The sequence below is a fragment of the Myotis nattereri genome, assembly GCF_964212035.1.
Source record: "Myotis nattereri genome assembly, chromosome: 21".
Taxonomy (NCBI): domain Eukaryota; kingdom Metazoa; phylum Chordata; class Mammalia; order Chiroptera; family Vespertilionidae; genus Myotis; species Myotis nattereri.
In genome coordinates, this window is record NC_138097.1 from 17,832,828 (window position 1) to 17,855,925 (window position 23,098).

Genomic DNA, 23,098 nt, shown 5'->3' on the forward strand with positions numbered 1-23,098 from the left:
TTTGTTATGACTTCGTGGGAAGTAAGAATTTGTGGTTTTTTTGTTTGTTGAACAAACAGTCGGTTTTTGATGGGAGGCAGGGGGCGTGTCCAGGATCCTGGGCACAGGGCTTCATGTTTCCCTTGAGGAGGTTGCTGCCCACAACACATCTGACCTATCAGCTGTCCGACCTGCACACATGGCGCCACACCCGCCGCTCATTTCTCAGGGAGAGAAACATGTGAGGGATGCACAGGCCCCGTAAGACGGGGGGCAATGAGGTGGGTTCATTTCTGAGGCCCTGAGCACATGTCTCAAACGCCCCTGTGATTTGTGTCCACTTCTCAGGTGCAGCCCCAGCGCCAGAGCCTGCATTGGCCAAGATGAGAAGCCCATTATCTGCCTGGATGGCCTGAGTCCTCAGGAGTCCCCGAGGAAGGGGCCTGAGTCGGCACAGAGCCGGGATCCCCCAAGAAGGTAAGCGATGCTCTGCTCCTCGCTCAGCCATTAGGTTGTGGGTTTGGAGCTGCTGGAGGCGGCTTGTTTGGGTGTCCCGATGGCACACGGGGTTTCCCTCCGACATGGACTGAGTGTTCCTCGCTCTGTGGTGGGACCTGGCCCTGCAGACCCAGGAGGACTCCGAAGTCATTGCCTCACCCAATGAGCCACCTTCCAGCAGCTCCATTTTTTAGAACGTGCTGGGATCGATGATGATTCCCCCAAAAAACCCAAACCAGCATTCCTTGGAGCTGAACATAATGAGTGAGAACTCATACCGTCGTCGTTCTCATTGGAAACTGATGTCTAGCACGTTCAGAGCCCCAGGGACAGGAGTGAGAGACAGCTTCCCCTCGGCACACTCATCAGGCACCTCCCAGGGCATCAGCCCAGCTGCCTCCTGCCCACCGCATGGTGTCACACACGCCCTTCTTCACCCCTAAGAAATAGAGGAATGAGGGACAGGTGCAGGCTCTACCTGGGGAAAGGGTGGTATGGATCATGTCACCTGAGAAGCTGAATGAGTTTCTCAAATGTGCATGTGGTTTCTCTTCACTCCACAGGTGGTGTCATCATGAAAGGTCTCTCGTTTGCCTAGAAGGGACCACCTTGCTCTCTACCTGGTGGTCGGACGTGGGCGGGCCTGGAGGACGAGTAGCCCTGGGTGGGCCTCATGCCCCCGGGTGCTCAGGAAGGTGAGCCTTTCTCTGTCCCAAGGTCAACCAATTGGAACTGTGTGTCTGGGCCAAGGCCCTGTGTCCAGAACGTGCTGGGATCGATGATGACTCCCTCCAAAAAAAAACCCAAACCAACATTCCTTGGAAAAGCTGAACAAAATGAGTGAGAACTACACCCGTCGTCGTTCTCATCGGTTACTGAGGTCCAGCACATTCCATACCCTAGGCACAGGAGTGAGGGACAGCTTCCCTTGTCACACTCACGCATGCCCTCCCAGTGTTTCTGCATCACAGAGAATTTTCGTGGTGATGGTTACCAGTTGTTATAAAATATATTTTTATTGATTTCAGAGAGGAAGGGAGATGGAGAGAGAGAAACATCAATGATGAGCGAGAATCCTTAATTGGTTGCCTCCTGCACGTCTCCCACTGGGGATAGAGCCCACAGCCTGGCCATGTCCCCTGACTAAATATTTAAGCCAGACCTCGCTCATCCACTGAGCCACACCAGGCTGCCCACAGGGCTTCATTTTTCACATGTGGAGGCCTGTATCCACCACCTGCATCCATATTTTCAACCCACCTGCACACAGGAAGTCACACCTGCCCTCACTCGTGCCTCAGGGACAGGCCTAGGGACAATCAGATGAAGGCCCACGAAAGGGAAGAGGGGGGCAGGGATTTTACCTGAGGACCTGGGCACATGACTCAAACGCCCCTGTGATTTGTGTCCAGTTCTCAGGTGCATCCCCAACGCCAGGGTCTGCATCGGCCAAGACGAGAAGCCCAATGTCTGCCTGGATGGCCTGAATCCCTGGGAGTCCCCGAGGAAGGGGTCTGAGTGGGCGCGGAGCCCCGATCCCCCAGGAAGGTAAGCGATGCTCTGCTCCTCGCTCAGCCATTAGCTTGTGGGTTTGGAGCTGCTGGAGGCGGCTTGTTTGGGTGTCCCAATGGCACACGGGGTTTCCCTCCGACATGGACTGAGTGTTCCTCGCTCAGTGGTGGGACCTGGTCCTGCAGGCCCAGGAGGACTCTGAGGTCATTGCCTCACCCAATGAGCCGCCTTCCAGCAGCTCCATTTTGTAGAACGTGCTGGGATCGATGATGATTCCCCCAAAAAAACCAAACCAACATTCCTTGGAGCTGAACAAAATGAGTGAGAACTACAACCGTCGTCGTTCTCATCGGTAACTGAGGTCCATCCAGCACGTTCAGAGCCCCAGGGACAGGAGTGAGGGACAGCTTCCCTTGTCACAGTGCTGGTATCACACACCCCGCAGTCACTCCCTAGGGAAAGTGAATCTTGTTAGACAGTTGAACAGCTTCCCTTGGGGGCCCGTTTCCCATGAGTCTTGTTACCTGAGAGCCTGGGCACGATTCTCAATCATGGATGTGATTTCTCGTCCCCTCCCAGGTGAGGCTGCCAGCGAACACGTGCCCATGAGGATGCTCTGGGAAACCTGTGAGGCTCGCTGCTGGGATGGTGCCCTCCGAGGGAGGCAGGCCGGGATCTGTGGGACGCCGGTGGATCTCTCGTGATGGTAAACAGACTTCTTTGCCCAAGCCAATCAGTTTTTTTCCTTTATATTGCATTTATTGGGGGAACACTGGTTAATAAAATTATGTATGTTTCAGTTGTACACTTCTATAATACATCATCTGTATATTGCAAGCATGTCAAACTCAAATGCTCACACAGGCCAAATGAACTAGGGTTACGTGTATGTGGGCCGCAAAAAAACCAAAAGCTTTAATTTTCATAGAAACGTAGGTTTATTTCTATAGAGACATGCTGAATCCAAAGGGCTGAAATAAAGGAGTCATCATTAACGTAAAACAGTAGAACATTTTAATAAAAAGTAATATTTTTTTTCTTGAACATTAACTTACCAGACACTGAATAACTGCACAAATTAATAAGCATAATGCAAATAAACCTTTTTATTTTGTTCTCTGAAAATGAAATATTTTCAGTTGCACACACCAAACAAGTCAGTCCAAGACTAATGATGTGGCCAGGGGCTGCTAAAATGTTTTCTGCTAGTATGAGTGGGGAGAAATGGTGCGCCTGCGCATCAGGCGCCTAAGGGAAATGAATGCAACACGGTGATAGCAATCCATCATTAGCAAACGTTGTATTTCATTATTAATAAAGTTACGAAATTTTTATTAAAACATTTCTTACCTCCCGTTATATTGGCTGGGCCACAAAAATATTCACCGTGGGCCGCGTGCGGCCCATGGTCCTTGAGTTTGACAAGCTTGGTATGTTGTATGGTGTGTTCACCACCCCAAGTCAAGTCTCCTGCCATCACCACTTATCTCCTCTTCACCCTCTTCTACCTCCCCCACCTCCCTTTCCCACTGGGAATCGCCATACTGTTGTCTGTGTCTATGAGGGGTTTTAGCTGTTCAATTCCTTTACCTTTTTTTGTTACCGAGCCCCTCCCCTCTGAGAGCTGTTAGTCCGTTCTCTGTATCGATAAGTCTGTTTCTATTTTGTTTATTAGTTCATTAGATTCCACATACAAGTGAGATCATATTGTATTTACCTTTCTCTGATTGGCTTATTTTACTTAGCATAATGCTCTCCAGGTCCATCCTGCTGTCGCAAAAAGGTAAGTTTTTTTTCTCTCTTTTTTTTACAGTTATGTAGTATTCCCTTGTGTAAATGTCCCACAGCTCTTTTATCCACTCATGTAGTGATGGGTACTTGGCTGCTTCCAAAACTGGGTTATTGTACATGATGCTGCAGTGAACATAGGAGTCATACATTCTTTCTGATTGGATATATAACAGTTATAAACAACACAATCACCCTACCGCAGTGTCTGAAATTACAGAAGGCAATAGCTGACCGGATCGAAGGGAAAATCAGTGAAAAAAACTGGACTCTTCAATACCTTCTTCTTAATAATTGAAGACCAGTTAAACAACGAATTGGTGGGGTTATAGAAAACTTGAGCAATCTAATCAACCTACGTGAGCTGATATCTAGGTCACCAAGCAGCAGCAGAACCCAAATTATTTTCAAACACACCTAGAACATTCTCTAGGGTAGATCTGTGCGAAGTCATAAAACGCGACTGGATGAAGTTAAAAAGATTGAAATTATGGTCCAGCCGGGTGGTTCATTGGTTGAGCATGTACCTGTGAACCAGGAGGTCCAGATTGGATTCCCAGTCAGGGCACAGGCCCGGGTTGCAGGCTTGATTCCCAGTAGGCGGCATGTGGGAGGCAGCCGATCCATGATTCTCTCTCATCATTGATGTTTCTCTCTCTATATCCCTTGCTGTCTCTCTAAAATCAATGAAAACAGTCCTACCTGGTTTGGCTCAGTGGATAGAGCATTGGCCTGTGAACTGAAGGGTCCCGGATTCAATTCCAGTTAGGGCACAGCCCGAGTTATGGGCTCAATCCCCAGTAGGGGGTGTGCAGGAGGCAGCCTATCAGTGATTCTCTCTCATCATTGATGTTTCTCTCTCTCTCTCTCCCTTCCTCTCAGAAGTCAATAAAAATATATTTTAAAAAATAAATAACTGAAATCCTTTAAAAAAATCAATGAAGACATACTTTAAATAATTGTTTTATGACATTTGGTCTGAATGAAATGGAAACATTTGATCTCGCTGACATAATTTTTAGCCTGCCTCTCTCGTGTGTGTCAGACCTCGGGGAAGGGACAGTTGGGCGTGTCAGCACAGGGTCCCCACACTTCAACATGCTTTGTGTTAAATGAGATTATACGCAATTGTCTTCATGTACGGTTTATGTGTACATCAAGCATGTCAAATTCAAAGGCTAAAATGGGCCAGATAAATAATGTTTAAGTTTATGTGGGCCGCAGAAAACCAAAGCTTCCATTTTCATAGAAACGTAGGTTTATTGCCATAGAGACATGCTGAATACAAAGGGATGAAATAAGTGAGTCATCGTTAACATAAAATAATAGAACATTTTAATAAAAATATTTTTCTTGAACATGAACTTACTAGACATTGAATAACTGCACAAATGAATAAGCATCATTCAAATAAATCTATTTTTTTTGTTCTCCGAAAGCTAAATATTTCCTGTTGCGCACACCAAACAAGTCAGTCCAAGACTAATGACGTGGCCATGGGCTGCTAAAATATTCGCTGCTAATATTAGTGGAGAGAAATGGTGTGCCTGCGCGTAAGGCGCGTAAGGGAAATGAATGCAACACAATGATAGTAATCGTCATTAGCAAACGTTGTAGTTTGCTATTAATAATTACGTATAACAGGAAGTTGTAAAAATTAAGTCATGGAATATTTATTAGAACGTTTCTTACGTACCGTTATATTGGGTGACTTCCCAGCACCCACGCTGGCTGGCCTTTTTCCTCCTCAGAACCTGACATCTTGGGAACGCTTTGGGGCGTGGATGCCACCCATAAATCGCCGAGACAAGACGTTTGGCCTGCCTGCGGTTCCAGAACCACCCGCTGCAGGTGAGGTTTCGTCAGAGTAGTTCTCGCTTCCTGGCAGCACGCATGTCTGGGTAGAGAGGTTGATGGGAGCCTCCTAGGGGTGGGTGGCTTCGGGGTCATTCTAAGAGGCCCATGGGCCACACTGTGTGACGCGTGGAGAGAGACAGCTGCTCTCGCCTGTCTTCATAGCTTTTCTCCACGTCCTGGGCCTCTGAAGGGTTTCCTTCACTTTAAAAAAAAATATATGTTTTTCTTGATTTTTAGAGAGGGGACAGGAGGCGGGGGGTGAGAGAGACAGGGACAGACATTGATCCGCTGCCTCCTGCACACCCCCTCCTCCTGGGGACCCAGCCCACGACTCAGGCATGTGCCCTGACTGGGAATGGAGCCGGGGACCTCTTGGTTTCTGGGTCAGTGCTCTACCACCGAGCCACACCAGCCAGGCTGACCTTAGGCATTTTTAAAGGCATTTTTCTGGCCACAGCGTGGACCCAGCTACTGCAAGCATGGCTGTCCCTGTGTGTCTGGGTAGATTCCCCCCAGCACACGTAGAAGACGGGTGTGTGAGGGTGCCCTCAAGACTCCTGGCCCTCGAAAACGTGTCCCTCACCTTCGCCACGTCCCTCCGTGTCCCCGCAGGTGGATTTGCTCCTCCGGGTGCTGCCGTCGCTTCCTCGCCAGCGTCGGCCACACGACACTGCAGCCGTTCCTCTACACAGAGCTGCTCCGCCGTCCCGTGTCGCTGCGGACCCTCCTGCAGATAAGACATGCTTAGCTGAGCAATGGTCATGTTGGGCTGTCATCGCTGAGGCTTTACTTTGGGCGTGGTGACTGTTTCCTTGGCTGCCACTTCACTCAGTCCCAAGAGGAAGTAGCATTTGCACAGGACACTCAAAATGATGGAATGCCTCGGTGCTCTCATAGGTATCAATTGACAATTTTCATTGGCTGGTGAGGGGTACATTTTTTAAAAAGAAATGCTGTATGGTTTTTCCCCTAAAATTTCAAAGCAGATCTAAAGATATAAATTAAGTACACTCCTCTCTCCTAATTCTCCCTTTTTAAAAAAAAAAATTTTTTTTTTATTTAAGACAGGAAGGGAAAGAGAGAGAGAGAGAGAGAGAGAGAAACATCAATGATGAGAGAGAATCATTGATCAGCTGCCTCCTGTACACCCCCTCCTGGGGATCAGGCCCTCAACCCAGGCATGTGCCCTGACCAGGAATCGAACCGGAACCTTTTGGTTCGTAGGTTCATGCTCAACCATTGAGCTACATGAGCCGGGCCCTAATTCTATCTCTACTAAGGGAGTTTTGCACATACACACACACACACACGCGCACGCACACGCACACGCACACGCAGGCTGTTTTGGGAGGGGGCTCTGGAAGTGGGACCGTATTGTACAGTTCTTCCACAGGCGGCCTTTCCGTGACGAGCTTTTTCTACTTCAGCAACACACATCTGTGTCATTTGTGGAATGACGGCATGACTGTTTTGTAGACTGAATATAATCCCATGTTCTCTCATTCGCAAACCCTGAGGTCAGCAGCACATTTCTGCGCAATGGACCTCCCTCTCGAGGAATAATTTTGCATCTGTCCCTAGTATATCATCATCATTACTCAGCCGCTGATATACTGGGATTCAGAACAGGCACATTTTCAGTTTTGAAGATTATCACCAGATTTCCTTAATAACATGGTACCAACTGTTACCACTCCAATGGCAACCAATAAGATGGCCAACGTTTCCCCGGCCTCCCAGATCATGGATTTCATGCCTATTGGAAATCTTTGCCAACGGGATAGCCCAAACTATTGTCTTAAATTGTATTTCTTTCGTTTTTGAGTTCGGTCATTTTCTCATATTTGACTAGGCATCTGTATCTCTTCATTTCCTCTTTCTGTCTAATTTTGGTGGCGGGGGGGTGGAGGGCGGGGGTTCATCTGTTTCTTACTTCGCAGAGCTCCTTTATGATCGGGACAGTAAGCTTTCGATTGTCAAGCATTACAGATACTTTCCACACCCTCTCAAACCTCGTTTCTGTTGTAAGACTGTGTATAACTGTTCTGTGTCCAAGTACTACCATGTTCGCTTGTATGGCTTCTGAGTCCCATGTCATTTCGGAAAGCTGTTTATGCGATTCCATAAGACTCGTCACCTGTGTGAACTTCTAACTCTTTTCTGTTTTCTTTAAAATTCCAATCCTTCAATCATGAGAAAAAAATTTTTAATTTGAAATCGTGACGTTGCCAAGTTACTTGCCATGACTTGCGATTATTTGCCAATAATTGCCCATTTATCTGTAATGCCATCCGCACTGTTGCTGTATTGTCATCTGTGACTGGCTCCATTTTTGTTCTGTGATCTGTGCGTCCCTTCTTCTGCCTCCTGTTGTCTCATGTGTCTGCTCGTTGGAAGAAATTACAGTTTAGACTGCAATTTCCTCAACTGTAATAAATTAATTTGTGGGAAAAAGTGGTTTTTAATCATATACGTCTTCCTATCCGAGGACCAGGTACGTCTTTTTCTTCTCTCCTTTTAATTACGGTTTCGGATGTTCACTTTGGGATGGGGTTGCTTTCTTTCTGTTTATTTTCTTACTTGATATATATATTTATATTTTGGTATCTGAAAGTTTTGTTTTGGGGGTGGGTACGTGATCTCCTTTCTCTTTCTTGTGGCTTTTCAGATTTTTTTTTTCAAAGTACATACTAACTCCTTTGCAGATACTGGTAGTTTTGATGGCCCCCTTTGATTTGAGTTATACTAACTAATTTCCCTGACTGGTATTTCCAGGACACTCCAGCCAGGTGTAGAAATATCACCCATCCTTGACTGGATCAGATCTTAATGAATGTGTCTTGGGTTTAGCCAGCACTTTGTTGCTGATCTGTTTTCCAGAGAGACTCCAAACATTTTCTTTTTAAAAAATATATTTTTATTGATATCAGAGAGGAAAAGGAGAGGGAGAGAGATATAGGGCACCTGCCTGGGTTGCAGGCTCGATACTCAGTAATGGGTGTGCAGGAGGCAGCCGATTGATGATTCTCTCCCATCATGGAAGTTTCTATCTCTCTTTCCCTTTCCCTGAAATCAATAAAAACATAGTAAAGAAAATGGAGAAATAAACCTGTTTTTATCCAGAGATAACAAGGCTATGTAGAAAATTCCAAAGAATCTACAAAGCAAAACAAAACAAAAATATCTGAATGCATAGAACAAGGATAAAGGATGCAAATTCGAAATAAATTTTAAAAAACCATGTACATCAAAGAAAATGTGCATGTGTATGTAAATACCATATAAATAAATATATTTATACCAAGTATAGGATCTAAGTGCAGAAAATACAAAACTGATGAAAGAAATCAAAGTAGATTCAAGTAATGGATAAGATGTAAATACCTCGGTGTTCATGGTGGATTGGAAGACTCAATACTGTTCAGAGGTCAGCTCTGCCCAACTCAAATTGAATTAAATCTATAGATTCAATGAAATCTCATTGAGCATCCCAACAGGTTATTTGATAGAAATCAACAAACTAATCTTAAGGTTTTACAGAAAGACAGGAGAATCAACACAATACTGAAGAACAAATTTGGAGGGTCCACCCCTACCTTATTTCAGAACTTTCGTTACAAATGTCCAGTCATCAAGATAGCACGGTCTTGGCAAACGAGTAGACACATAGGCCGATAGTTGGGAACAGAGAAATCAGAGAAATCCGCACCAAGGAAATTCAATCCATACGTAAGTCTTTTCAGTAAGTAATGCCAGAACAATAGGGTGTCCACCTGCACGGAGGGGGCTAGGCACAGACCTTCACGTGTGCATGAGAGACTGGACATTAATTGTAAAGTTAACCCAAGGTTGACCTCAGAACCCCACGTGCAATGCAGAGTAATGAAGGAGGAAGTCTGTGTGGCCTTAGGCTTTGCTACACGTTCTCAGATGCCACACCAAAAGCACAAATCATGACGGAAAGAGGACTTCATTAAAATTACGGGCACTGTTCCATTGATGAAAAGCTCAACACAGATTGGGAGAAGATATTGTCAAGGCATATCTGATAAAGGCCTTCTCTCCAAATGTAGAAAGAAATCTTACAACTCAGCAATAGGCACACAAACATACCCACTAGACGTGGGCCTAGGATCTGAATATACCCCTCCCCACAGAAGTATACAGATGACAGATAACCGGAGGGACCATGCTTTCCATTAGGGGGATGCGAATTAAACAAACAGGTGCCCCTCCACTCCTAGGAGAGGGCCACAAGCCAAAGAACTGGCAACGCCCATAGTTGGGGAAGATCCAAGCGACAAAACTATCATTCACGATGGGCAAGAAAAACGTACCCAGCTACTCTGTTCCTAGGCATTGACCCAAATTTGTTAAAAACTCATGTCCATACCAGCACCAGCCCATGAATATTTATAACAGCTTTACTCATAATTTCCAGAAACTGAGAGAAACCCAAGATATCCTTATAGAAATGAATTGAGGGAGGCGAAGGGAGGAGTCCACCCACACTGCTGGGGTATATCCACGTAGAGAAAGAGACACGTGTGAATTTTAAATGCATTTTGCTCAGTGAAGGGAGCCAGTCCGAAAAGGAGGCACAGAGTGGGTCCCGCTTATCTGACATGCTGGGAAATGCACAACTAAAAATGCAATGAAATCACCAGTGTCTGTAGCGGGAGGGTAAGGACAGTAGACACAGCACAGTGCATCTGTTTTGTACGATACTGTGATGGTGTGTCTATGACATTGGACTTTAAGGCACGTCACCATACACAAATGTTTTTAAAGTCGTTTTTATTCATTTCAGAGAGAGCGAGGGAGGGAGAGGGATAGAAACATCCATGATGAGAGAGAATCATGGATCGGCTGCCTCCTGTAACCATTGTGTGTGTGGGGGGGGGCAGTTTCCAGATTAATTTTATTTTCAGTAGTAATGCCCATCCTACCTGTGTTTGATACCTGTTGTTTCTCAAAATTCCTTTCTCAACTCAGCTCTCAAAATTGATGATTCACTCCTGTGCTAAAGAAATTTTTACCTTCACTCTTTAGCTTCTTATTCCACACAAGTTAGGTATTTCTTTTTAAAAAAAAAAAAGATATTTTTATTTATTTTAGAGAGGAAGGGACAGGGAGGGAGAGAGAGATAGAAACATCAGTGATGAGAGAGAATCATGGATCGGCTGTCTCCTGCACGCCCCACACCGGGGATCAAGCCCGCAACCCGGGCCTGTGCCCTGACCGGGAATCGAACTGTGATCTCGATGGGTCGACACTCATTCACTGAGCCCCGCCAGCCGGGATCTCATGTTTAACATCCACATGGGTATGTATTTACACAGAAATAGGTACATATATGTGTACACATGCATTGGCTGGACGTATCCATAGGTCCCTTCTCTGCAGCGGAGACCGCCTAGAAGCAATGCCATTCCAGTGATAGCAGTTACTAGAATCGTGGTCTCCAGTACCGTTCTCCAATGAAAAGCAGGGTGGATTCTATGAATGGGCAGAAAATGTAAAGGATGACCTGGGGGTATTATGTAGTGCCAGCAAGTAAGGAAGAGCTGCACACGCACACGCACACGCACATGGAAGTATGCCAGAAGTTGCACAGGAACCAACCCAAAGACCTTCCAATGGCTAAAGCTGACACAATGTGAACGAAATATGTAGCTTTGCATGGGATTCTAGCCCAAAGTGTATAATCAGTATTCACAAGTCCACACTAATATTAAAAAAAAACACCCTGAATAAATAGCCTAGCCGGTGTGGCTCAGTGGTTGAGCGTCGACCTATGAACCTCCAGGAGGTCATGGTTCAATTCTCGGTCAGGGCACATACCCGGGTTGCAGGCTCGATCCCCAGTAGGGGGCGTGCAGGAGGCAGCCGATGCATGATTCTCTCTCATCATGGATGTTTCTCTCCCTCCCTCCCTGTCCCTTCCTCTCTGAAGTCAATAAATAAAATATGTATATATAAAAAAATTTAAACATGAGAAAACATTTAGACAAATCCCACTTGACAGTCTACACCAGTGATGGCGAACCTTTTGAGCTCGGCGTGTCAGCATTTTGAAAAACCCTAACTTAACTCTGGTGCCGTGTCACATATAGACATTTTTTGATATTTGCAACCATAGTAAAACAAAGACATATTTTTGATATTTATTTTATATATATTAAATGCCATTTAACAAAGAAAAATCAACCAAAAAAAATGAGTTCGCGTGTCATAGGTTCACCATCACTGGTCTACACAATACAGGAGCGATTGTCCTCAAAACCAGAGGACCATCAAAACAAGACAAATCTGAGAAAGTGTCACAAGCAAGGAAACCCTCGATAGGCATACCAGTTAAACATAAGGCGGCATCGTCTGTGGGTCCTGGAATGGCAGTAGGACATTTAGTAAAAACAAGGGAAATCTCAAAGTGCAAACTTTAATGAATAAGAGTGTGTCGCTATGGGTTAATTGTGTGGCCAGTGATTCATTCTAATAGAAGATGTTAATGTTAAGGGAAATGGGGTGTAGGTGTTTGGGAACCCTCTATGCTATCTTCACCTTTTTTATAAATCTGAATCTATTATGGAAAAAAAAGTCTATTTTTATTGTATTTTAAATACACTTTTTTTTTTAATTCATTTCAGAGAGGGAGAGAGAGAAACATCAATGATGAGAGAGAATCATAGATCGGCTGCCTCCTGCACACCCCCTACTGGGGATTGAGCCTGCAAACCAGGCATGTGCCCTTGACCAGAATCCAACCTGGGACTGTTTAGTCGACCTTAAGCCAAACCAGCTAGGGCAAAATAAGTCTGTTTTTAAAAGGAATTTAAAAACCAATCAGGGTCATTCATTACAGTAACATAAGTGAGGGGAAACATTTAGGTGACCATCTCAAAAATAAAGAAAAGCATTCAAGAAAATACAAAACTGATTTCTCCTGAATTTCAGGGAAACCAATAACTGAGCATTAAAAAAGAGATAAAGGTTAATTTACAAAAGCAATCAATTGCAAAGTCACTGATGTTGGAGATACTGAAAGTTTTCCTCCTGAGATTGTGGGAGCAAAACAGAACATTTCTGTCACCATTTCTAATCACTATCCTGCGTTGTCCTAATGCAATAAATCCATAGAAGAAGAAGAGACAGTGTGTAAGGATTAGCAATGAAAAGGCACACCGTTTATTATTTACAAACACCGAAACAGTGCCTGTACGTGTGTGTGGGTATGTATTCCACCTAGAGCTATCTACCTAGATTCCCCCAAATAATCTACACACCATTGAATTCAGGAAGCGAATTTAGCAAAGTTACCATATTCACAAGCAAATAAGTAAGTACCATGAAATGTATGTCTGTGTGAAATTACACATGGAAAGTGAACACGTAGAAATAGAACATTTTCAGGAACATCAGAAATAGCAGTTATGGAGGAAATTTCCGTACTAAGAAGCAGGTTGGAAAGGAAGTCCATAGTGCCTTGCGAATGAGGGACTATAACGTACGTAATTCAGATCAGCAGATGCAATTACATAATAGGTGTTAATTCCGCCCCTGATTCACTTTAAAGATTTAATGCAATAATCCCATTAAGGTCTTTTGGAAACGGTCAAGAAGTATGTAGGCCAGCTGTCCTATTTTTTATTTGTTTTTGTTTTTTTTGCCTATTTTTTTATTGATTTCGGAGAGGAAGGGAGAGATAGAAATCAATGATGAGAATCATAGATCGGCTGCCTCCTGCACGTCCCCTACTGGGGATCGGGCCTGCAACTCAGGCTTGTGCCCTGACCGGGAATCCAACCCTCACCTTTGGGTTCATGGGTCGAGCTGATTTCAGGAATGCTCTTAGTCCCCACAAATGAACGTACTCCCAGGTACAGTTAACCAAAATTCATACAAACGCCCTAAAATACGTAGACATGAATGCTTATTGTGGCACCATTTCTACTAGGAAAAAACCCAGAAGACATAGTTGAAGGGGTAAGTCAACCAGAGAAGATGCCCATAGGGAAGCGTGAGATGCGGAGACGATGGCAGTGGAGAGCCTCTTGGGGGAGCTGTCTTCACGCACTTGAACCTTACCTGGGAGATTACGTGGTCCCAGTATGGCGGGGTGTTGAGTCTATAAGCTTCGGCCTTGCAGGAGAGTTGATGGGGGAAAGATGACCACATCCCCAATGGCCACCTTCTTTGGGGCTGGACCAGTAGGCACAATGCTGCTCTCTTAAGTTCTGGGGAGCACAGGGCTAGATGAGGAATACCTAACTAGTGTGGAATAAGAAGCTAAACAGCTAGGCAAAAAATTCTCTTTCACAAAAAAAAAAATATGTTTTTATTGACTTTAGAGAGAGGAGGGAGATAGAAACATTAGTGATGAGAGGGAATCGTGGATCGGCTGCCTCCTGCACTCCCCCTGCTAGGGATGGAGCCCGCAACCTGGGCATATGCCCTGACCGGGATTCAAACCCTGACCTCTAGGTTCATAGGTTGGTGCTCAACCACTGAGCCACCCCGGCCGGGCTGCCCAGACTAACTGGACTGAATCTGCCAAAACGCCAATCCACATGCGAACAAGGGTTTAAGGATCACATCGATGTCTAAGGGGACTGTCATGGCCTGGGCCGCGAGGACATCTGATGACATAGCCATGGAGGCTGACCCCCAGCTTGGGTGCCGTCCTTGGGAGGGGATGTAGGCGTGTCGCCATATTCCATGCCTCTCGGTGCCTCACCTTCACCCACTCGCGCTTCCTTCCACAGCTCGGCTCTTGTCAGTAACGCCGCGTCGCACACGGGTGCATAGATCTCTTCCAAGTCGTGTTTGTGGGTCTGCTGGGCACTTAGCTACTTCAGCTGCCAATAACTGTCCTCGCATGCTCAGCCACGCCCCTGGCAGCCCTGAGCATCCCTATTGGTGCAAATATTCCCCAGTGGGCGGGGCCACGCGTGCTGCATCCCCACCCCTCCTAGCCCCGCCCTTTCCTGGCCTGGGCCGACCTAAGCGCGCAGGCTCCCTGGCTGTTGTGTGCACTCTGCGGCCCTGGGTGGGAGCTCCGTGAAGGTTGGGGCGTAGAAGCGCCCCGTTTTCTCAGCATGAGGGCAGCCAGGCGTGTGGACACGGCCGGGTCCCCCCGACGGCACGCGCTCTCTGGACCGCGCAGCCCTGCAGGTGGGTAGCGCTGCGCCCCCGGGACCTCAGGCCCTCGTGCGCGCAGCCAGGTGGGAGCGCTGCGCCCTTAGGTGGTTGCACCTGCGCCAGGTGCTCGAGCTCCTCGTCGGAGGCTGTGTGGTTGGCGCCCCTGTTTCTGCGGGGCCTCGTGAGTTACAGCGCCCTGCCCGGGTAGGAGGAGTGGGGATGGGGGGCAGGGGGCAGGGACCTGGATGGAGCGCCGGCTACCTGCTCTCCAGGGCGGGGGCGCATTTAAACCAGGACCTTGCCCGGGGCCTGCATGCTGCGCCGTGTGCTCCTCCCGGGAGAGCGCTCCCTCCGTTTCCGACCTTCTCGTGCCCTCACGCCCTTGGCTTCGTATTCACTGCCGCGTAGAACGCTTTTTCCTGTGATGTAGTCCCCTCGTTTATTTTTGCTTTTTTTTTTTTTTTTCCTCTCTCTCTTTTTGTAAGTAATTTTTTGTGAGTTTATTTGAGCCAAACTGACGACAGTTGCAGGGAAGCAAAACCTCAGCGGATCGGGACAATGCGGAGGACGGCGGGGTTCTGTTCGCTTTTCCTAAGGCCTTCGCTTTGGGTGTCATATCCTTTTTTTTTCTCGTTTCCAAGACCAACGTCAAGGTGCTTTTCCCCAGTGTGTGGACAATTTAGGTCTTACATTTAGGTCTTTGGTTTATTTTGAGTTGAAGAGTGTGTGTGTGTGTGTGTGTGTGTGTGTGTGTAGGGTGTAACATGGGTCCAGTTTCATTGGTGTTCTTTGTGGGGGTTTTTTGGTATGGTGTTTTGTTTTGTTTTTGCGTATGGGTATCCATTTTCCCCAGCACTGTTTTTTGAAATATATTTTTATGATTGATTGAAGAGAGGAAGGAAGAGGGAGAGAGAAGCATCAATGATGAGAGAGAAACTTGGATGGCCGCCTCCTGCACGCCCCAGATGGAGCCCACAAGCCCCATACATGCCCTGATGGTTGCACGGGAATCGAACCGTGACCTCCTGGTACCTAGGTTGACCCTCAACCACTGAGCCATGCCAGCCAGGCCCCAGCACTATTTGTCGGAGAGACTTTTTCCTGTTTTGTGCTGTGGGTGAAAGGGACCACATGCTAACCTGCCTAGCTTAGGGAGGGCCTGTGTGGGGGCCTTGCAAACTCAGAGACCTAACGTAACCTCAGAGGATGGTCTGAAATTAAAACCTTTTAATTAAAAGGCAGTTTCTGATAGGTAGTCATGTTCTAGGCCAGGATGTATTCGAGGGTTTATTTCTAGGCTCTGTTTCTTTGGTCTCTGTGTGTGTTCTGATGGTAGTAGTATACTGTTTTTGTTGTTATTTTTGTAATCCTCACCAGAGGATATTTTTTCCATTGATTTTTAGAGAGAGTGGAAGGGAGGGAGAAGGAGGGAAGGAGGGAGGGTGAGAGAGAGAGAGAGAGAGAGAGAGAGAGAGAGAAATCAACCCCTACCAGTGCTGGGGATCCTGCCCTTGACCAGGAATCGAACCCTAGATACTTCAGTCCTTGGGCAGCGCTCCAACCACTGAGCCAAACCGGCCAGGGCAAGTAGTGTACTGTTTTGACTACTATAACTTTGTAATATAGTTTGAGGTCAGGAAGTGTGAGGCCTCCGGCTTTCCTATGGTTCCTCAATATTTCGTTTTGGGTTTTTTTGTTTGTTTTGTTTTTGGTTCCTTGGGATTTTTTTTTTCTACTTCGGTGAAAAAATGTCATTGGAATTTTGATAGAGATTGTGTGGAATCTGGAGATGGATTTGGGTCATCTGGACATTTTAGCAATGTTCATTCTGTCAGCTTATTAGCATAAGACACATTTTCATCTAATTGTGTCACCTTCCATTTCTGTCATCAGTGCTTTACAATTCTGCGTGTCCAGGCCTTTTACTTCCTTGCTTGGTTTGTCCCTAAGTATTTTGTGACATTTTTGGTGCTGTTGTAAATGAGATTGTTTAATTAGTACTTTTTTATGGGGAGGCAAGATGTGTGTTTTTTTATTTTGGTATTTTTCCCTTTTTCTTCTGGCTGCAAGATTTCTGCTGAGAAATCCACTTGTCTTTTACCAATACCCTTTATATGTGATAAGTAGCTGTTGCTATTCAAGGTCTTTTGAATTTTCATACGAAGTTTTGGATTATTCGTTTTACTTCTGTGAAAAAAAAATGTCTTTGGTATTTTGATGGGGCTGCATTTAATTTTTAGATTGGTTTGGGTAGTGTGGGCATTTTAATGATGTTAACTCTTTCTATCCATGAGCATGGTATATATTTCTATTTATTAGTATCTTCTTCCATTTTTTTTTCTTTAGTGTTTTATAATTTCCCGAGTGCAGGTCTCCTTACCTCCTTAGTTGAATTTATTCCTAGGTATTTCGGTGCATTTTGTTGATGCAATTGTAAATGGGATTATTGTCTTGGTCTCACTTTCTGGTAGTCCATTATTGGTGTGTAAAAGTGCAACTGAGCCGAGGCCGGTTTGGCTCAGTGGATAGAGCGTCGGCCTGCGGACTGAAGGGTCCCAGGTTCGATTCCGGTCAAGGGCATGTACCTGGGTTGCGGGCACATCCCCAGTGGGGGATGTGCAAGAGGCAGCTGATCAATGTTTCTAACTCTCTATCTCTCTCCCTTCCTCTCTGTGGAAAATCAATAAAATATATTTTTTTAAAAAAAGTTTAACTGATTTCTGAATACAGGGTTGGGCAAAAGGATGTTTACAGTTCTTCGTATGGAAAATAATAAAATAATTAATTAATAATAATACAAGGATAAACTCTGTGTTTTGCATCTGCACAACTGAAACATAGCTTTTTGCCCAACCCTGTATTTTTTTTGCATCCTGCTACATCAGTGAATTCATTAATCAGTTTTAGGATTTTTTTGTGTGTGTGTGGAATCTTTGGTATTCTCAATAAATATGTCATCTGCCAATAATGACCGTCTTACCTCTTCCTTTCGAATTTGGGTTTCATTTATTTCGTCTTCTTGTCTGATTGCTGTGGCTAGGGCTCCCAGAACTGTGTTGAATAAGAGTGGTAAAAGTGAACATGGCTGTTTTGTTTCTGATCTTAAGGGAAACACGTTTAGTTTTTCCTCATGGAATCTGATGTTGGCTGAGGGTTTGACATGCATGGCTTTTATTATGCTCACGTGTGTTCCCTCTATTTTCACTTCGCTGAGAGATTTTAATCATAAGCGAGTACAAGATTATATCAAATGCTTTCTCACAAGGTATGGATATGATCACATAATTTTTATTTTCCGTTTTGTTTATGTGGTGTGTCACATTAATTGCTTGGCAGGGGTTGAACCATCCTTGCCTCCTGGCAATAAATCCAGCCAGATCGTGGTGTATGATGGCTTTAATATATTTATGGGTTCGGTGTGCTAATACTTTGTTGAGGACTTTTGCGTCTGTGTTCATCAAGTAGGTTGGCCTCTAGTTTTCTTTCTTTGTAGTGTCTTTGCCTAGAACACAAATGAAAGGTGCCCAGACACCTGTGTGCCACAGCGTTAATCGTCTGTGACTTCATGATGTCATTCTCTGTTTTGTGATGACCAATAGGGCTCACTCCATGTTCTGCCTCAAACCAATTGTTTTGATGCCAGAAACGATGAGTATGGCTTCTCTTCACCTTTCACAACAAATCGCATGTGTGTCCAAAGTGAAAATAGTATGATTAATTACTTTTGTTGGTCTTGAATCAATAGTGCTCAGCCTGACATTGGTTCAGTTCTTTAATCTGTTATTTATTCATTCTTTCATTCGTTTTTGGAATGATCATTACCATACAAAGCAGCAAAGAACATTAGCTTCAGTTCCAAGAGTGAAGAAATAGATAGTGTAGACCACCGTCTTTCTCCTCTTTCCCCAGGTCATGTTCTGGGAAAAAAAATGGCCTTCATTTGGCCTAGAGCAGTGATGGTAAACCTTTTGAGCTCTTCATGTCAGCATTTTGAAAAACCCTAACTTAACTCTGGTGCCGTGTCACCTACAGAAATTTTTTGATCTTTGCAACCATAGTAAAATGAAGATTTATATTTTTGATATTTATTTTATGTATTTAAATGCCATTTAACAAAGAAAAATCAACCAAAAAAATGAGTTTGCGTGTCACCTCTGACACAGGTGTCACCTCTGGCATGCTTGTCATAGGTTTGCCATCACTGGCCTAGAGCTTCCTGGGCTCTGTCTGTCAGGCTCCTTCCAGAGTCAGAACAGTGCAGCTGTCAAGCCCACCTTGCTCTGTCCTCAGTCCCAGGAAACATCTCTGGTGAGCAAACGAGTGTGCAGTTGTACCGATGCCCGCAGAGTGCCTCCGTTGGGTCCACCTTGTCTCGAAGAGAGATGATGACTAAACAGTTATTCTCAGAATCAGTCTTGAGGCCCACTGCAGGTGACACATTTGTGGCGCCATGTTCGGGAGTCTCGTTTCCCTCTCGAGAGCAGAGGGATTGGGTTCTCGAGGCAGCTAATTTCTTGAGCGCCCCCCCCCCCCATGTGCCTAATCGGTCAACTTGCACACAGCATGGCTTGTTCAAGCTGATTGCGTCTTTCGGTCTCCCGTGGTTTCCCACAGAAGGCTCATCTTCAAAACTCTTCTCCGCTTGTGTCTTTCAGTCTGACAGTCTTACCAAGTGGAGGTGGTCGCCTTCGAGTGTAAGGTGAGTGGATATTGTCTGTCATGGATGGAGACCAAATAGTACATGGGAATGATGAGGAGGCTTGCTTTCAGGCAGTGACGACGTTTGTATGCTCCCTGGAACCTCGGTAGTCAGGGCGGCTACAGCATTCTTTCTGATTCTCAGTCATTTGACCCACCAAAGACAAAGATTTCCCTCCTATCTGAGATACATTGGATGGAAAGGGGGCTCAATTTTTTTTCCAGTGGGGTCCTGAGCACCTGTCATGTGAGCTTCTGTCAAGCTTGAGGACCCTAACTCTCCTCTCCATCCTTAACGGATGCTCAATGTCATGGTCAGAGTTGGGATTTCACACGATCCTTGTGTCCAAGAGGACCATGCCTGTGGTGTCCAGAGATAGAACTGCAACAATGACCCCTGCCCATGAGCGTTTGTTGCCAAACAGAGTTGAGCTTGGGGTAACGGAATGTGATCTTTCGGAAAACAATGTTCACCATGTCCTTGGATTAAATGGCGGGTTTGTGAAAATCCTTTCTTGCCCCTGTTGGTTTATGGACCTCTTTTGTGTCACCACGTTTAGGCCACGGGTGCACAGTGGAAAGTGTTTGTCTCCTGTGACCGTGGCCAACACCCTGCAGCATGGACATCGCCTTTTGAAATCAGGTGATAGGCAGGTTTTTGAGACTTTCTTTTCTTTTTACTTTTTGTCCTGTAATCCTCACCTGAGGGCTGAGGATACTTCTTTCCTTCTTTCATTGATTTTTAGAGAGTTGGAATGGAGGGGGTAGGGGAAGAGAGAGAGAGAGAGAGAGAGAGAGAGAGAGAGAGAGAGAGAGAGAAACATTGATGTGAAAGAGATCCATGAATTGGTTGCCTCCTGCATGAGTCCCCAAAGGTACACCAGTCATCAAACCTGCAAGCCAGCTGAGTGCTCTCCACTGGGAATCAACCCCGTGACCCTCCTGTGTCGGATGGAACCCCCGCGCCTCTCAGGCCGGCTTCAGAATACTTCCACATCATGGTCGCGCCTTCACTTTGATCTCTATTTTCACAAAAGCGAGGTTTCCACTTCTAAATGCCCGAGGAACAACTTGCATTCATTCCTTCATGGCTGATGAGGGGGGATGGGACCAGGAACTCAGAACTGAAAGTACACTTCTGGTGTGTAAGCCCCTAACTTCCATGGAGCCCCTAAGGTTTCCATGGAGCAAAGCCAATGTGAAAATTGGATGGTGTCCTGTTACCTGTGGGCCACATGGTATTTTCTGTGTGGCATCATGCTGTCATTCTCTATTTATTACACAGTAGGCAGTAGAGTACCCCAGGGATTCGTACAAAACCTGTTATAATGCCTGGGGTGACCAGTATGGTTTCCCTTCGAAAATCACGACAATTGCCGTGTGTGTGTGCGCGTGCGCGTAGTGAAAGGTGTCTGCCTATTTCATTTTGTGCTTTAATCATTACTTCAAAGTCTATAATTTCTTAATTCGTTGATTAATAAATGCTGAAACAATTTTTCACAACAAAAGAATCAAGATCAATAGCATCAATCTCCAGAGGGATGCATAGGTTGTTTAGAAGACATCGCTATCTTTTTATGCAGGTCATGTTCTGGGGAAAAAAAGGTTTTCATTTGGCCTAGAGCTTCCGGGGCTCTCTGTGAGGCTCCTGCCGGAGACGGAAGAATGCAGCTGTCAAGGCCACCGAGCTCTGCCTTCAGACAGCGTCTATGGTAAGCAGACGTGTGTGCAGTTGTACCTCTCTGTGCAAAGTGCTGTCTGTGGGTCAATGATGTCTGGCAGTCTCCATCTTGAAAAGAGGTGATGACATAAATATCGGGCACAACAGGAAATCTCTGAGGCCCAGTTAGATAACACTTTGGTGGCACCGTGCTGGAGAGTCTTAGGGTTCTCCCCAGCGTTGGGATTGGGAGCTGGAGGCAGGCAGAATCCTGAGAGGATGCCACGTGCCTCCCCCCGATCGCTTCCACGTAATCATAGCCTTCGCCGCTTTCACCGGTGTTTTTGGTGCCCAGTAGGACGTCCAAGATGGTGGTACCAGAGGCCAACTCTTAAAACAAAACGTTTCTCCTCTGGTTGTGTCTTGCAGTGCGACCGTCTCTCCACATGGTGGTCGTGGCCTTCACGTCTCAGGTGAGTGGGTGACTGGTGTGTGGACAGACAGCACGTGTGCATGAAAATAGGCAGGGGGCTCCCTTTGGTCAAGAGAGAGCCTGGTGCTGTGTTCTTGGTGACTCTAAGCCAGGGGTGGGCAAACTTTCTGACTCGGGGACCACAATGGGTTCTTAAACTGGACCGGAGGGCCGGACCAAAAGCATGGATGCAGTGTTTGTGTAAACTAATATAAATTCAAAGTAAACATCATTATATAAAAGGCGACAGTCATTTTTTTCAATAGTTTTCTTCATTTCAAACGGGCCGGATCTGGCCCGCAGGCCATAGTTTGCCCACGGCTGCTCTAAGCCCTTGGGAACGGGCCGCCCCAAAGCCAAACTTGTCCCTCCTCTCTGAGAGGAATCGGACTGAAAGGGGGCGCAGTGCTCTCTCTTGGGGTCCCGTGACAGTGTCATGTGACATGTGCATGGCTTGAGCGCCTAACCGCCTCTACCTTCCCCTGAGTGGATGCTCAGTGTCCTGGTCAGTGTTGGAATCGCGCCAGGTTCCTGTGTCCAAGGGGACCACGCCCAGGCACGCGCAGTATGGCTCCTCTTCAGCTTTCTTGCAAACCCTACGGGTGTGTGCGGTGAGAGTCCCGTTGCTGGTTATTTTTTGTTGGTGGTGTGGAATCCTAGTGCCCCCATTTCCATGGTGCATTTTTTATGTGATTCCTATTATTTGTTTGTTTGGTCGTGTTGTTTCATTCATTCTCTCCTTTCCTGGTTTTGGACGTGGTCATTGGCGCATAAATGAGCAAGTTCCCTTAGAATTGAGGCCTGATAGGAACAAGATGGGTCCTTGAGAAGCCCTGTCACTCCTCTTTTTCCAGGTCATGTTGCGAAAACGATGGCCTTCATTTGGCCCAGAGCTTTCCTGGGCTCTGTCTGTCAGGCTCCTTCCAGAGTCGCAACAATGCAGCTGTCAAGCCCACCTTGCTCTGTCCTCAGTCCCAGGAAACATCTCTGGTGAGCAAACGAGTGTGCAGTTGTACCGATGCCCGCAGAGTGCCTCCGTTGGGTCAATGATGACAACCCTTAATCTTGAAGTGAGGTGATGACTTAAAAATCATGCTCAATAGGATTACGCTGAGGCCCAGTAAGGTGCCATTGTGGTGGCACCGTGTTGGGGAGTCTTAGGTTCCTCCCCAGCGATGGGATTGGGTTCTCGAGGCGGGCAGATCCTTGACAGGATGCCACGTGCCTCCCCCCGATCCACCGCTAACGTGAACATGGCCTCCTCCACGTTCACGGTTGTGTTTGGTGCACAGTAGTTCTGCACTGAGAGCCACGCCAGAGGCCAGCTCTTAAAACACATGTCTCCTCTGGTTGTGTCTTGCAGTGCGACCATCTCTCCAGATGGTGGTCGTGGCCTTCACGTTTCAGGTGAGTGGCTGACTTTTGTGTTGGACAGAGAGCTCGTGTGCATGAGAGTCAGCAGGAGGCTCTCTGTGGGCAAGAGAGACCCTGGT

At 46.2% G+C, this 23,098-nt stretch overlaps 1 protein-coding gene across 1 annotated transcript in view; it reads left to right on the top strand.

The window, feature by feature from the left end:
- LOC308535857 (uncharacterized protein) overlaps positions 1–21,606 on the top strand; it is a 56,381-nt gene extending 34,775 nt beyond the window's left edge. Inside the window, exons 30-39 of the mRNA XM_081114850.1 lie at positions 328–456; positions 1,041–1,172; positions 1,890–2,025; positions 2,569–2,695; positions 3,735–3,772; positions 5,529–5,628; positions 6,247–6,531; positions 19,431–19,474; positions 21,057–21,185; positions 21,563–21,606. The gene's annotated coding sequence lies outside the window, so the exon portion shown is untranslated. The remainder of the gene's footprint in view (positions 1–327; positions 457–1,040; positions 1,173–1,889; positions 2,026–2,568; positions 2,696–3,734; positions 3,773–5,528; positions 5,629–6,246; positions 6,532–19,430; positions 19,475–21,056; positions 21,186–21,562) is intronic.
- The last annotated feature ends 1,492 nt before the right edge of the window (positions 21,607–23,098 follow it).